Source organism: Phalaenopsis equestris, unplaced genomic scaffold (assembly GCF_001263595.1).
Source record: "Phalaenopsis equestris unplaced genomic scaffold, ASM126359v1 Scaffold000202, whole genome shotgun sequence".
NCBI classification, from domain to species: Eukaryota; Viridiplantae; Streptophyta; class Magnoliopsida; order Asparagales; family Orchidaceae; genus Phalaenopsis; species Phalaenopsis equestris.
The window spans coordinates 779546-795594 of record NW_018164644.1 but is presented as its reverse complement, the minus strand read 5'-3'; the positions used below and the strand labels follow the sequence as shown (position 1 = coordinate 795594).

General features: G+C 40.2%; 1 long non-coding RNA gene across 1 annotated transcript; it reads left to right on the top strand.

The window, feature by feature from the left end:
- The first annotated feature begins 1583 nt into the window (after positions 1-1583).
- Positions 1584-15589, top strand: LOC110022714. The gene is made up of 2 exons (XR_002293807.1): positions 1584-2019; positions 15474-15589. It is a non-coding gene; the product is annotated as an uncharacterized LOC110022714 (long non-coding RNA).
- The last annotated feature ends 460 nt before the right edge of the window (positions 15590-16049 follow it).

Here is a 16049-nt window from a genome sequence, read left to right as displayed (position 1 = left end):
TTTCTTGAATCTTAACATAATCATGAAGCTTTTCACAATAAAAATCAAAATCAGAGCTCAAATCTAAATAATAAAGAGCAATATCAATGGATAAAGGAAGCTCATAAAACCAAGCAAAAGCAATTAGGATAAAGCTAATGGTGATGACGAATTTAATCTGTATAAAGGATTATGTAAACAGCGAACAAATTATTAGATTCGGGATAAATTTAATATAAAGGGCGCAAACCTGAAACTGCAGTAGATGCAGATAGATGCAGAAAAAAAAATCTGGAAACTGTGAGGGTGCTTCGGTGCAGAGAGGGAAGCGAGCGGAGCTTCGATCGTCTGTGGGAGTCGAGCGGGGAGATGAGCTGGAGGAATCTCGAGCGAGGGAGATGAGCAGGAGGAATTTCGAGCGAGGGAGATGAGCAGCGGGGCGAGCAACGGCGTCTGGATGCACGTCGAGCGAGCTGAGGCGAGGCGGGCGACGTCTGGAAGCGCGAATGGAAGAGTTTCGGGCGCAGGAGGAAACGCCCGATCGAGCCGGCCGAGGTTTTCTGTGGATGAGTAGCCGCGAGCAGAGACCGCGGCTACGATGCGAGAAGACGGGGGATCAAGCGCGGGGCTCAGGCGAGAGCAGGCGAGTGGGAAAGGGAGAGGGAGATGAGGCGGGCGAAGAGTTTCGGTCTTCGGTCGAGGGAGAGGCGAGGCAGGCCGAACGAGGGAGATAAGCCAGGAGTCTCGAGCGCGAGGGAGATAAGCAGGAGGGGTCTCGAGCGCGAGGAAGATCAAAAAACAGGAGGCGTCTCGAGCGCGAGGAAGATAAGCAGGAGTCCCGTTACAGGTGCAATGGAGCGGGATATTAAATTCCTTCCATACAGGAGCAGTTATATTAGGTAAATATTAACTCCTAATTAAATCTAATTAAGATGAAATTTGGAGGTAAAATTTACATTTTAAAAATTTGAAATTTTAAATAGTCCTGGCTTGCGTTCAGCCTGTGTCGAGCTCGAATTGAGCCCGGGCTGAACCCAAACCCTTGCCCCGCTGATTTAGAAGAAACGTGCATCGATTTTCGTGCAGTTCGCGCAAGTGTGGAACCACAGCAATATGGGTGTCCTTCCTAGTTAAAATCGACGTTCTAGATGCGTCTGGGATCGTCCGGACGAGTTTGCTGGCGGGCGACTCAATTTAAGCTAAAATTGTGTGTGATGCAACAAGTGCGTTGCTGAGTCACCGAGGGTTAACCTAGGGTCGTTTGATCCTATTGGAACTCATTTTCAGACCCTCTGCATGTTGGTCCTTAGCCCTTGCAACTAGAGGTTGAGTGCTTGGGACCATTCGTGCGAGTTTTTTTTTTTTTTTTTCACAAAAAATGAGTAAGCGGTTTGAAGTTCTATGGGAGGTAGGCTCCATTACTAGTCCGCTAGGATGGTCAACCAGGAACTCCTAAGGCTAAATTATGGGTTATGGGAGTAAGAGATTAAGGCCTCACAAAAATGAGGTCAACAGTGTGATTTGACTCCAAGGACTACATTTCATTATCCATGCCAAACTCTCACTCTCGCGAGTTCAACTGAGTGGCATCCTCATGGCAACAAATAGCACAAAGAAGGAAAATACCTCTATGTCGGTTGAATAGCTCTACATGACCTTCTAACTTCAGTAACAAGTGACTGAGAAATTTTACATGCTTTATTTGTTTGAGCACTTATTTCTCGACTCTCTCGATCACCAATGTCTTCTATCTTAATATATTTGAGCTCTTTAGAAGTAACTGATGGGTAATCCTGAGTTTTATTTTTGTCATTGTGCATCTTCATCTCATTGAATGTAACATCTCTGCTCTTGATGACTTGTTGATTATGATAGTCCCATAACTTGTACCTAAATCCATATGAGCCATAACTAATACATGTACACTTGACGAATTTCAAGTCAAATTTACTTCAGGACCTTGCATCAACATGGACATATGCAGAACACTCGCATGCTTTCAAGTGGATAGATCTACCTTATCAGTTCAGACTTATTCAGGTAAGACTTCTTTTAAAGGTATTGATTGTTGATTAGATACATTACAGTGTTCACTACTTTTGCCCAAAGCTATCTTGGTAGACTTGCAAGCAACCTCATACTTTTGGTACGTTCTGTGATGGGTCTGTTCATATGCTCAGCTACTCCATTATGTTGTGGAGTTCTTAGAATAGTGAACTCATGTCTAACCTCCTTCGAAGCACAGTAATTCTTGAACTTTTGACATAATATTCACTCCCATTATTTGATCTGAAACATTTTAGTTTCAAGTCTGTCTTATTTTCTATTATAATCTTCCACTTCTTAAACACTTCAAATATGCCTACTTTTTGCTTTAAGAAGCAAACACATACATTTCTAGTGTGATCGTTAATAAATATGACAAAGTAATGAGAAACTCTAATGAACTGAATTGAAATAGGACCCCATATGTCCATTATGCATTAACTCTAATTTCTTTGACTTCACAATTGACCCACATTTAGAGAAAGAAACTTTCTTCTGCTTGTCCTATAGATAATCTTCACACAAATTTAAATCTACAGATTTCAAATCCCAAAATTTATCCTTTAAAAGTATGTATTTCATACATTTCTCGCTCATATGACTAAACCTCCGATGCCATAAATGTGCATCCATCTTGGTTTCAGCCACATCAGTGAAATCCGCCATTTCATTGATCGATTAAAGAGTCTTAAACATGCCATGAGCCGTTACCATGACCTCCTGATTACCTTCCACGGGCCACTGATGAAAGAGTCATGTATCTTGACTTTGTCAGTTGGCTCACAGAGATCAAAATTTTTTTCATACTTGGAATATGTCTGATTTCATTGGGCTTCCAGATAGTTTTATTTACAACTTGATATCCATATCACCATTTCCTACGATATTAAATGTATTGTCTCTCACGTAAAGCCCCTTAGATTAGTTTCAGTGTTATTTTTGAATGCCTCTTTGTTGGGGCATGCATAAAAAGGCTCATGAACTTACTATTTAAGATTCAATACTGACTAGGGTTAACACCAACGTGTTAACCTTGAATTTTTCCAGTAGAGACATTTGTAGAGGTTCCTTGTCGTTTACCATCAGCCTTCCTTGGAGCTTGACTGTTCTTGAAATGTCATTTCTTTTAACAGTTTCAACATTCTCTCCTGTCATTTCCTCTACTCAACCTAGACTTTCCTCTTACGAACTTGAGTCTATCTCTACTTGTATTTCTGTCTAGATTTCTTTCTCTATTTTCAACATTCAACGCAAAACCTGAAGATTCACCATTGCTTGCGTTTTTACAGACTTTTTTATTCAACATCAATCCCACGATGCCTTTGAAGTTCAACTTCATATTCCTAGAAGTGTTATCACCGTGAACAAACTATCTCAATTGTTCGATAATGAAGAAAAAATTAACAATGCTCTAACCTAATCTTAAAATTCGATCCACATAACAAAATTAACTCATTACTGTGTTGAAATTGTTCAGATGCTCTACCTCTGAATTGTCTTCCATCATCTTCATATTGAATAACCTCTTCAATAAAATTTTATTGGGAGCTAAAATTTTTTCATACATCTTTGTTATTGTCACCATGATATCCACTGTGATTTTCTCATTCACTATATTAAATGCAACAGATAAGGAAATGATAAATAGATCAAGTCTACAGTTGTTCAGTTTTAAGGTCGTTCAATTCAACAGCTCTCATTCCTTCATAGCCATTGATTTGGGCTTCTTGGTGATTCCTTGCAATGTCAAATATAATTTTTTCTGATACAATAAATTCTCCATTTGTATCCCCTGGAACGCGAAGTTTAATCCATTAAACTTCTTTACTTTGTACGTAGCTTCAACAGTTAATGCTCCCACTCGATTCAAACACTTCGCTCTAATATATCTTTTTTGGGATTTTTTATGTAGGGTTGCGATGAATTAGAAATCAATACCACACCGTGAAATAGGATCGTACTGATTCGAGAAATCCATAACAAATATTTGAGCCGAAGCACAACAAAACAATTCCAAAAAAAAAAATACATCAAAATTTAACATGGAAAAACCCTATAATAAGAAAAAAAATCACGGAGCCACATCACCAAGTATTTTTTACTATGAAGATCCATAATTGTATAAAGATAGACACTCAAATGAACTCTCTACAAGCAATGAAACTTACAAAAATTCTGACGCAGAATTGGGCTTAGGGCCCAGTGAACCAACCCTATCTGATTCATACCTGTTTCCCTTCTATTCCCCTTCCTTTTATTGTCACTCTTTTTTTGAGTTCTTCCTTATTCTATGTTTTCCTTTCTAAGTTCTTCCCTATTCTAATTATTTCCTATTTCTACTTGCTACTCACTATTATTTATAAGTTTGTTTGTCTAAGTCAAGGGTGATGATTGTTTTCTTGAATTCAGAATTCTCCCTTTAGCGTCATCCCTCCCTCGAGAGCTGTATCCGACAACGAGCTGGTGCTTCGACTGTAACTCATACAAGGTGGTGGCTTCCTTGTGTTTTCTATATATTCGTTGCCGTCAGCCTCTTCTCCCAGCAGTCCAACAACCACTAGCCATTTCGCTCCCTCCAAGTCCCTCCTTGTTGCTGGCGTCTTTAGATCCCTTACCAACCACCACCTGTTCCTTTTTGCTTCTCTAGCAAACCGTTCAACCTTCCCAACAGTCATCCATCACCTCAGAGAGTCCCCAGCAGATCGCCAGCCTTACTGCTCCCTTTCAGCTCCCTACCTATCATCGTCTGTCCTTACCAGCGCCTACCAACGACCCATCTGGCTCTTTCCTAGTAGCCACCCACCACCTTCTGTTCTCATTAGCATGTCTCCAACCATGCTGCTCTCTTCGGGCACCCTCCCAATTAGCGTCTGCCTTCTCCAACATCGTTCAAAGCCTCGCGCGACTCTTCCCAACAATCACCCAACGCTCCTAGTTCCCATAAGTAGGCACACCAGCCCTACTACTTTCGTCAGACTCACTACAGCTGCTTGCTTACCTCGGCGGTCATCTTCCTGCCGCCCATCCAGGTCTTCTTAGCATCCCATTGGTCGCTTCAATGCTCTCTTGCAAGCCCATCTGACATTGTGCTCCCTCGAGCCCTCCCGGGGCCACCTCCACCTGATGTCATGACCAGCTGCCAACTAGCCCCCGCCTTGTCATCGATATCCCTTACCTTTCCTCGTTATTACTAGTCTTGCTTTGTAAACTGTTGGAGTCTTGATTGTATCTGACTTTCTTTTGCATAATAAAATTCATTTTCATAGTTTTGGTTGAGTTAACTCTGACATCATTTGGTATCAGAGCTAGCATAGCTCTAGTCCTATCATAGGGTTCCTTAGAGTTCGACCGATTTTTTTTTTCTCTCTCCTCTCCTTTCCCTTTCGTTTCTCTATTTTTTTTACTTGTCTTTTTGCTCTTTCTTTTTTCTTTTTTACCTTTCCCTCCACAGGTCCTCCAACCATCCCCTCGAGAAGATACCTACCAGACCTTATCCAGGACTAAATACAACGGGAAATCCTTCGCCTTCAACAAAGATAAGGAGATATGGATGATGGCACCCCCAAGGGGAAATTACCCACGACCATGATACAGAGTTGAAGGGGTGACAGAGACGAAGATCTGAATCGTTCCATAGAGAAGACATCAACGACGAGGAATACCGACCATGCCACTTTCGTATTCAATATCAGAAGAGACCGCGAGAGGAGCCCGAATATGGGAGGTACAAGGACTTCGACATTAAAGTTGATCTGCCATAGTTTGATGAAGGCATTAATTCATATAACTTTGTTGACTGGCTACGATCGGTGCAACAAATCTTTGAATAAGAGGATGCACAGGTAAAGTTGATAGCCATTAAGTTGAAAAAGGGTGCTTCATTGTGGTGGGAGAACTTGCAAAGACAGCGGAAAGAACAACAGAGAAAATATCTACTGTTAGGACCTATGGCTCCACCATTTGCAGCAGCGAGACTTTTCAGTTGAGAAACTCACAACGCAATTTAATCACTTGCAGATGAAGTGTGAACTAGTTGAGCCAGAGGAGCTAACTATCGCCTGATATTTGGGGGTCTGAAGCTTGCTTTCAGCAATGTGGTTCTGTTGCAGCCCTAGTAGTCATTTATCATTCAGGCCATCGTCTGCAACTCCAGCTACAACGAAGCCTACTTCAGGAGGAGCAGGAAAGCCGGTACCAGGAAGTGACAAGGCCGAGCCTAGTGGGAAAAAGCCAGAAAAGGGTAGTTCTTCGGGGACTGTGCCTGCCAGAAAATGTTTTTGGTGCCGCGTTTACAGTCACATAGCTTCCAGCTATCTCACAACTCGGGTTGTCTCATTCACAGACTAGGGCGTTGTTGAGGAGATAGAGGATGAAGAGCCCAAGGATAGACCCGAGGAAGAGCTTTCGCTCCAGGGTGACAAAGGAGAAATGTTAGTTATGCAGAGAATGTTGCAAATGAAATCTAAATGAGTTCAATCATGGTTAAAGCGTAATATTGTCTGCCCCAAAGTGCACAGTAAAGGGCAAGGTTTGCAGTCTGATAGTCAACAGTGGCAACTGTGAAAATATCGTATCCGCACTGATGGTGAAAAAGCCGGGTTTAGCCACACAACACATCCTCAACCCTATTCTCTCACTTGGCTCAAAAAAGGGAAATGAGATAAGAGTAGATAAGCAATTCCCAGTTGAGTTCTCAGTTGGTGACTAGTTATAGGAGTAGGTATAGTGCGACGTGGTTCTAATGGATGCATGTCATGTTCTACTGGGGAGACCATGGCAGTTTGATCGCAAGGCTCTGCATGACGGCTTCAAGAATACCTATATTTTGTAGAAGAATGGGAAGTACATCGTATTTTTACCTATTAAGGATACACGAGGAGGCGACATAGAGGAAGCCATAGTCTCGCGAGCCACTTTTCTATAGACTGTTCTCGAGGGATTGCCGCCACTAAGGGATGTTCAACATTACATCGATCTCATGCTAGGATCAATATTGCCTACTCAACCCACCTACAGGCTGCAATCGACAGAGTACGAGGAGTTACAACGACAAGTATCGGACCTCGTCACAAGAGTTTTAGTTAAAGTACTAGCCCCTGTGCTGTGCCCGCCTTAATGGTACCCAAGAAAGACTGAACGTGGAGAATGTGCATCCCCGACACAACCATCAACAAAATTATCATCAAGTACCAGTTCCCCATTCCTCTCCCAGATGACCTTTTAGACCAGTTCTACGGAACCACTATATTTTCCACGATCGATTTGCATAGCGGTTACCACCATATACAAATGAGGCCAGGAGATGAGTGGAATACCACTTTCAAAACACGAGATGGGTTGTATGAGTAGACAGTGATGCGCTTTGGCTTGTCAAATGTGCCCAACACTTATGAGATTGATGAACCAGATATTCCGACCCCACATTGGAAAATTTATGGTAGTTTACTTCGACGATATTTTGGTGTACAACAGATCTGAGGAGCACTTACAACACATACGAGCAATGTTCAAGGTACTGCGAGAAGATCAAATTTTTGCCCATCCTAAAAATTGTCATTTTATGTCAGACAGGGTGTGCTTTTTGGGGTATATCGTGACAATGCAGGCATCAGATGGACGCCATGAAGATCAAGACTATTATAAGTTGGACCGCACCAAAATAGTTTTCCAAGCTAAGCTGATTTTTGGGGCTTATATTGTTCTATTGGAGATTTATCTGTAACTTCAACACTATCTTCGCCCCTTTGACAGAGCTTTTAAAAGCGAAGGAATTCTCATGGACAACGATAACTCATATCAATTTTGACATTTTCAAGGAAAAAGTAACTCAGGCGCCCGTGCTAGCCTTACCAGACTTCAACCAGCTCTTCAAGGTAGAGTGTGATACATTTGCCTTCAGAATAGGGACAGTGTTGTGCCAAGAGGGTCATCCTATCATTTGCTTCAGTGCAAAGCTGAATAATCCCGGTGGAAATACTCAACATATGATAAAATATTTTATGCCATTGTACGAGCTCTGGAACACTGGAGTCATTACCTACTGGTGGACTGTTCACGCTGTTTACAGATCACTAGGCTTTGAAATTTCTCAACAGCTAAAACAAACTGAAGGGTTGACACACTATCTAGAGAGAATTTCTAGCATCATTCCAATTTGTGCTGAAGTACAAGACAACAAGCCATAATTGCTCAAGTGATGCACTGTGTCATTGCCACTTGCTAAATCACCACAATGCAAACAGTAGTTGTAGAGTTTGAGGTTGTAAAGATTCGTACAACGCCGATGAGGACTTCAAGGAAATGGGAATATTGTCAGGAGAAAATGACAGGGTAGTATTGTCAAGCAGATGACTACTTATTCCACCAGAGTCAGTTTTGCATTCCTAGATATTCGCTGAGAGAGGTCATTGTTCAGGAGAGACAAAATGGAGGATTAGTAGGACATTTTGGCAGGGACAAGATTCTACAGAGCTGGTTCAAAAGACTCAAAAACTTCACAAAGAGGTTGACAAGGAGATCTCCAAGCATAACCATAAATATGAGGCATAGGAAAAATAAGTTCAAGAAGAAGGTGACATTCCAAGAAGACGACCTCATGTGGATTTGACTCAAGCAGGAAAGGTTCCCAATTGGAGCATTCAGAAAGCTCATGACTCGAGCAGATGACCCTTTTAGAATATTTCGGAAGCTAAATGACAACTCATACCAGGCTGACCTGCTGCCCACTTTTTCCTCATCTTCCCTTCCTTTTTTTCATTACTCTCCTTTTTAGTTCTTGCTTATTCTATGTTTTCCTTTCTAAGTTCTTCCCTATTCTGATTATTACCTTTACCTATTTGCTAATCACCATTTTATATAGGTCTTGTTTGTCTAGGTTAGGTGTGTTATTTGTTTTCATGAATTCAGAATTTTGCCTCCGACATTTTCCCTCCCTCGAGGGCTGTGTTAGATGACGAGCAGGTGCTTCGGCGTAAATCGTTCGAGGTGGTGACTATCTTGAATTCTCCACATGTCCGCCGCCGTCAACCTATTCTCCCAGCACTCTAGCAGCCACCAACCATTGCTCTTCCTCCGGGTCCCTCTAAGAGACCCGACTATCCTCGTCTCACTTCCTAGCAGCCTTCATCCCGTTGCTGGCATCTTCAGATCCTCTATCAACCACCATGTGTTCTTTTTGCTCCTCCAATGAACCGGCCAACCCTTCCCAATGGTTGCCCTTCAACTCCGAATCTCCCTAGCACTCCGCCTGCCTCGTTGCTCACCTTCGACTCTCTACTTATTGTCCTTTGTCCTCATCAGTGCTTACTAGTGACCTGTTTAGCTCGTTCACAGTAGCTGCCCACAACCCCAGTCCTCCCTCGCAGGTCGCCGACCCTGTTTCTCCCTCCGGGCACCCTCCCAATCTGCACCTTCTTTCTCTAGCATCGTCAAGTGCCTCGCCCGACTATTCTCATCAGTCACTTGACACTCAGTTCCCCCTAGCAGGCCGCCAGCCTTGTTGCTTCTGTCGGACTCCCTACAACAGCCTGCTTATCTCGACGGTCATCTTCGCGCCGCCCATCTGGGTTTTCCCTGCTGCCCACCAGTCGCTTCAATGCTCTCCTGCGAGCCCATCTGCCGATGTGCTCCCTCGATCCCTCCTTGGCGCCGCCTCTACCTGCTGCTGTCAGGACCAACCACCAACCAACACCTCTTTGTTGGTGTCCCTTGCCTTTCCTCTTTTTTACTAGTCTTTTTTTGTTACCTTTGGAGTCGTGATTGTTTCCGAATTTCTTTTGCATAATAAAATTCATGGTTGTGTTAAGTTTGGTATCAACTTCGCATCAAATTCCCTCTTGATCCCACATGAAAAGTTTAATGTCGAAATCCTCTGCGATTTTTCTCTGCTTCAAGGAATAACCTTCTTGAGAAGCTCCGCATGCAAGAGAAGACCCCTTGGTCGCTTGAATCAAAGCTTAAGACTAGAACATGAGAGAAATAACCATCGGTGTGATCACGCCGTCACACAGTGTAATTTTTTTGTGTGCTTGGGATGGAGGCCTGGAAGGAGCAAACCCTTGATGTAGTTACACGCCTTGGGGTGGTTACGCCAGTTGGTTTCTTTTGGCTGGCATAATTACGCCGGTATGGCATAGGTATACTGCCTCTCCAGAGCAACTTGACACGCCGGATTACTCCTCTGCCACTACTGCTGCTGGTTGCTCCTAGGCTCCACAAATCCAACAGAGAATGGGATTTGAAGCTGTTGAATTTATTTTGAGAGAATTATAAGATAAATTTTATACGTTTCACTCTCAAAATAACTATAATGATTCTCAACCCCTGATTAAAAATTTGGTTTATCGTTTTTTTTAAGCCAAATTTTCTCATTTTTCATTTGATGAGGTTGATGCGTTGCTATTTAATGTGATCAATGATTCAATTGTCCTTAGTTTATTTATAAATTATGGACATATGTTGATTCTAGTCAAAGTTATTTTGATTTAAATGTATGGTAATGATATGAAGTTATAAATAATTCAGGCAAGCATATAATTTGAGAAATTATTTTTTTATTAATTATTTTAAATTTTTTAGCAAAATAATCTTTAAATAAAAACTAAATGTTTTACAATGCACGTGTTTAAATGTAAAAACATGCTTTAAACTAGCTTCTAGATATTATTGCATTAATTGCCTTGTGGTGTTAAGAATTACTTGAAAACAACAATGAATTTTCACTTCTTGAAATTGATCAAAGTGCAGAAATAGTTTTTTCAGAGAAAAAAAGTTTCATAATATTATGAAAATGAAGAGAACATCCTCTTAGAGAAAAAATCTCTTGACGTTTGTTCTCATAAAGTTTGCATACATATCAATCCCTATGTATTAACATATCTAACACATAAGCTTCAATTTTTATATATTTGCCACCTTACCCAAAGTATAAATGTAAAAAAATAATATTTAGTTGTTAGATATATAAATATATATGTTGAATCTTGATTTGTTCTTGAATTATACCTCAAAGAATGGAGCATAAGAAGAGAGAGAGAGAGAGAGAGGGAGAAGGGGAGGGAGGAAGAGAAAGAGAGAGAGAGAGAGAGAGAGAGAGAGAGAGAGAGAGAGATTGGAACGAGCAATAATGAACAATAATTGATCGTATCTTATTCATAAAATATTCTCTCTATTTATAGGAGAGAGTAAAATATGATGATGTTATATTTTTGCCCCCTGCTTGAGGGTTGTAGGGAGTATTCTAGATATTTTACATATATTCGTCTATTATTCGGCTCTCTTACTGTACTGGTTGAGCTTGTTTGGCTTTGGCTCTGTAAGACTGGTTCGATCGACCAGGCTGAGCTAGCATAGCTAGTCAACTGAACTTAATTGGTTTTACGTTGGCAAGATTGATTTGATCGGCTAGGCTTTACTGATCAGTTGATCTAGTCTGATTGTCATCCCTCGATTCTTGGTGAGAGACTCCTATTGGCAGAGCGACGTTAGACTAACGAGCAGAGAGTGAATTACCGTAACCCGATATGTAGCTCACTCTTCGACGATGAGAGCTTGAGGGATGACTATAATACTCTTTGTTGTATTATTAATTATTGATCTCTAATGAGGAGCCTCTGGGCGACTGTGGAATGGTTGGTGATATTGAGAACCTGGATATTTCCTCGGATTGGATCTACCGGAAGATAGGTTCCCTAAAACCTTAATATATGAACTGGATGGTATGTATTTAAATGCCTCTTTTTTGTTCGTTCAGTGTCTATATTGGGAAAGAATTAGGGACTCCAGGCTGAAGAATAAGGAAATATGATATCCTTGTAATTTTGATAAAACTTGGGGATTTTTTGTATTAAACTCGATAACAAAGCTTTGGAGCGCACTCTTGGTGTGTGAAAGCAGATGAATGAGTATGGTTGAAATAAAACTTTTGTTGAAGACAAATAGGACCGCTTTGCACCTCAAGAAAATCAAGAACCTGAAAATGTCGTTCTTCTCCTGGCAGCTGAAGAACAGATCTGACTGAATTGTCGAACTCCTTTGTTGTAGCCGAATTCCCGCTTCTCTTTTGGACAACCTAAGAAACACCTACAGGCTGAAGACTAGAGGTCGAATATCTTCTGTAGCTTGCAGTCTTCAATTTTTAGAAATACCGAATGGGTCTCCTGCAGTGTTTCGACAATATGGACAACTGAATGGAAGGAGAAAATCACCGTAGCAAACAAAACAGAAAAACAAGAAAAAATAGAAATGAAAACTGCTGGAAATGAAATTCAAGACAAAAACACAAGAACACCAACGAATTATGTGGTTTGATCCGTAGGATCTACATCCACGGGATGAAATCAACAGCAAATTCACTAAGACAATTCAGAAGAAATTACAAGGTCTTTTATATTGAGAAATGAACATACCTCTTGATCTCTCCGTCTCCAAATTATCTCGATACAAGACCTCAAGACTCTCCCCTCAATTCTTAAAGCCTCTTCCCTTTTTCTTGGACTGATTTTCTTCTTCTTTTTCTTCTTGGTTCTTACTCTCTATAAGCCTCCCTCATTTATTTATAGGAAATGAGGTCTCCCAAGTAGACCCGATTCACCATAAAAGCTTCTGTGAATCTGTAATAGTTTCTATGAAATTATAAATTTGTCATTATCTTAGCTAATTGTGAGTCTATTATAACAATTCTCTACCTTGACTCTCAATTACAAAACTCCGTAATAAAGATTCTCTTCATCTAGCCTCGATGGGGCTCTTAGCCCCTTGTTGAGTTCCATATAGTATCTGAACTTAGCTGTAGGTAACACCTTGGTGAGAATGTCTGCTGGATTTTCTTCAGTAGGTATTTTCTCCACAACTATTGAACATTTAACGACAACATCCCCACAAAATGAAGCTTTACATCTATATGCTTAGACTTTTCATGAAAGATCTGATTTGGGGTTGCTCTTTAAGAAGCAGGAGAACAAAGATGAAAATATAGTCGGTTACGCGGACTCTGATTATGTAGGAAGCATTGACACCAGGAAGTCGCTTACTGGATTCATCTTCATTGTCTTCGGTACTACCATTAGCTGGAAGTCCATCATTCAATCTGTTGTGGCTCTCTCAACAATAGAGGCTGAAAACATTGCTATGACAGAAGCAATGAGGGAGGCTATGTGGCTAAAGGGCTTGGCTAAAGAGCTTGACATATGTTAGAAGGTTGTAACTGTGTTCTGTGATAACCAAAGCACAATTCGCCTAACCAGATATCAGGTCTTTCATGAAAGGTCTAAGCCTATAGATGTAAAACTTTATTTTGTGGAGGATGTCGCTAAGAGTTCAGTAGTTGAGGAGAAGATACGTACTGAAAAAAAATCTAACTGATATGCTCACCAAGGTGTTACCTACATCTAAGTTTAGATACTGTCTGGATTTAGTGAACTCAACAAGGGGCTAGATGGAGCGAATCTATATTACGGAACTTTGTAATTGAGATTCAAGAACTCACAATTAGCTAAGACAATGACAAACTTGTAATACCATGGAAGCTGTTAAAGATTCATAGAAGCTTCTATGGTGAACCGGGTCTACTTGGGAGGCCTCATTTTTTATAAACAGACGAGGGAGACTTGTAGAGAGTAAGAACCAAGAAGAAGAAGAAGAAGAGAAAGAAAATCAGTCCAAGAAGAAACATGGGAGAGGATTTAAGCATTGAGGGGAGAGTTTTTTAGATCTTGTATCGAGGTAACTTCAATAGGAAGTGATCAAGAGGTGTGTTCATTCCTCAATGTAAAAGAACTTATAATTTCTTCTGAATTGTTTTAGTGGATTTGCTGTTGATTCCCTCTCGCGGATGTAGGTCCTATGGACCGAACCACGTAATTGGTTGGTGTTTTTATGTTCCTGTTTTGCATTTCATTTCCTGCAGTTTTCCTTTTTGTTTTTCCCTATTTTTCTATTTTGCTTGCTGCGGTTGTTTCTCCTTTCATTCAGTTGTCCAGATTGTCGAAGCTTTGCAGGAGACCCATTCGGCATTTCTGAAAACTTTAGACTGCAAGCAGTCTTCGATATTTCAGCTACAGAAGATATTCAACCTCCAGTCTTCAGCCTGCAGGTGTTTCTTGGGTTGTCCAAACGAGAAACAGGAATTCGGCACAACAAAGGAGTTCTTTGGCAATTCAGCCAAAACTGTTTTTTGGCTGCTGGAAGAAGAACGACATTTTCAGGTTCTTGTTGGCATGAAGCAAGAAGTTCGGCAATCCTATTCTTGTTGGCCTCCAGCGAAGTAATTACGACAATTCCTTTAGTAGCAAGGTGATCCTTCGACTGTACAAGCTCCCAGTCTTTGGCTGTTCGGGCTACAGGCATTTGGTAGCAAACCAGCAGGGTCCTTCGACATTCCTTTTTTTTAACTGCAGGTGCTATTCAGCTATTACAGCAAGCTGAAGGTGTTCTTGAACAATCCAGTCGCTGCAGGAAGGTGTTCTACGACAGTCCAAGTTTTTGGGCTGTAGTCCTTCGGTTCTTGGAAGTGCAGCAGATTTTTTTTTGCAATTCGGTTATTTAGTTCTTTCCCATCTAGCTCAATCGACAGGAGTTCTTTGAAAATTTTCAGGCGTTCGGCGGTGCAGTTTTCCATCAACTTTCATAGTCCTGTGCAATGTTATTTCTTAATAAAAAAAATAAATGAAGTGAACTACAAACCTTTACTAATTTCTAATGTAATGAGACATAATAAAATCAAAAAATATATAAATAATATATTGAGATGCTTCTGAGTTGATGGGCAATTAATAGTCTGCCTGAAGCATTTTCCTTGGATATAATTATTCGTTATTGTTCAAGTGAGTGGAATTTAAGCCTCTGTTTGGTGTGTAGGTTTTGAAAGAGAGTAAAAAGTAGATCAAGATAAAATTGTTAAAGATGTTGAATAGAGTATATAGCTTTCATTGATTTATTTGGTTGAGGAGAAGTTGAGTTGCTTTTTTATTTGATTCAAATCACTAACTAATAAAGTAAAGAATTGACAAACTCACACTTCAATTTTGCGTCAATTTTTTACTGGTTTCAAGCAGAGAATCAAAAAGAGAAATATAAAAACTATGAAATAACTCTCGTAAATTTTTTTTTTCTTATAAATTTTACCCCGAATCAAATATATTCCCCGTAAAAAAAAAAAAAAGTGGGGAAAATGGGGATGGAAAGTTCAGACTTATTTATAATTGTAGATTCATTTTAATCATATTATAATCCAACAATTTCTTGAGGTTTCATTTCATTTTCTTCTAGTTTCCTCCTGTCCGAGCAAAGCATGTATGTCATAGCTAACCTTCAAATAATTGCGTCATTATGTCATTCAGTATTGGCAGTCCATTAATTTATCTTTAATTATCTTTAATTCTCAACGCTCATTTGTTGGGGCCCAATACGATTGGCCCTTATCTGTTCAATTTAATGCAATTTGTTTTCAGTAATTAAGGAGGAGAAGGACATGCTGGTTCTTGCTAGTTGTTGCACGGCCAGCGGTCAACATTTCCTACTTGTCAAACAGTGATAATCGTGTGGTTTGAGAGTTGATTTCATTTTCTCAGTTATTGGCTTCTTGTTTTAGGTCCAAATTATGACAGCGAATTATTATTATTATTATTATTTTGTGGCAGGGTGTGGGCTTGAAGCTGATATTTTGAAATTCTTTATTCTGTTTCTAATAAATATGCTGTGCAAATATTAGTTTATACTATTAATATTGGTATTTTGAGGCTCATCATTCCCTTTTAAAAAAATAAAAAGCAGAGAACTTGATAACTAAAGATGCATATTTTTTTTCCTGGTTTGAAGGCAGGCTGTTCATTGTTGATGAAAATTAAATTAAAATATATTTAAAAAGCAGCATAAAAGATTGGTTGGCAATCTACAAACTGAAGATTAATTAATGTTGATAACAGTTGTTATATGAGCTCCATCCTGTTATGTTCTGCTATTTTCTGTGATGTTGTTTATGATTTTTTAATATGTATGATTGTGCTCATAACTTAAAATGCTATGAC